Source organism: Pundamilia nyererei, unplaced genomic scaffold (assembly GCF_000239375.1).
Source record: "Pundamilia nyererei isolate P.nyererei 1_Seehausen unplaced genomic scaffold, PunNye1.0 scaffold00072, whole genome shotgun sequence".
NCBI lineage: Eukaryota > Metazoa > Chordata > Actinopteri > Cichliformes > Cichlidae > Pundamilia > Pundamilia nyererei.
Window position 1 is genome coordinate 1,086,778 of NW_005187473.1, and position 1,030 is coordinate 1,087,807.

Genomic DNA, 1,030 nt, shown 5'->3' on the forward strand with positions numbered 1-1,030 from the left:
GAGGGGAACACACACATGGGAGTCTAGGGAGCAAAGGGGATTTATTGTGCATCTGTTACCTTCACTGTAAATAAAGTGCACTGTTTGCATCGCAGAACCATGCGTTTTGGGTCCTCCTTCCCCCATATCCCCACCGTCTGCCAGCCAGACCGTGACAGACATAGGGATTTGAAAATCGCCTTGTGTAAGTTTTCAAACTTCTTTAAGGGGATTTTATGAGATACATGCCTGATTTTTGGCCAGACTTTAGTAGACAGCCAGTTGGTGATAGCTGAAATGTTTTCCAGACTGATGACAAAGCCTGATTTTTTTTTTTAAAACATGGATAACAAGTTCCATAATACAGATTTCCACTTAAAATCTGTAGTTTTGTTTCTTTCCCATTCTGTCAATAGTCTGTGAGATGTCACTGTCTCTCCAGTGCGCTGGTGTTTTGGGATTGTCAGTTTTTGGTTTTTGTTCCGGGTCCGGATCAGAGTCATCATTAGATTCCTCCTTGGGGCTTTGTCTCCTGGTGCAGCAAAACATTTTCCAAATGAATGCGAAAAATCGACGTACCTTGGATTTTTTGGCTGCCTCGTCTATGAAAATTTTAACAACTTCGTCGAGGCCTGGATCAAATCTCATATTTTCCAGAATAGATCTTGCAGGCGACCTTTTACACAGGGCCTTGAAAATCGCCTTGTTGAAGTTTTTGAATTTTGCTAAGGGCATTTTATAAAAGTCATACGTGATTGCATCCCAGATTTTCGCAGTAAGCCGGTTGGAGATAGCTAAAAGTAATTCCTCACTGATGACGTTCCCTGATTTTTTTACAACCTGCAAAACAAGTTCATACACACAGATTTTCACCAAAAATCTGTATTTTTCTTTCTGTTGAAACAATTCTAACAGATGGATATAATTTGCTGCCAAAACAATTTTTTTGGAATATTAAGGCACAGAGGCGGAGCCAGACATTTGAAACACCCGGGGCTTAGCCCAAAAGGGTAGTATGCATGTGGGATTTTTTTTTCCCTTGGGGAGGGGG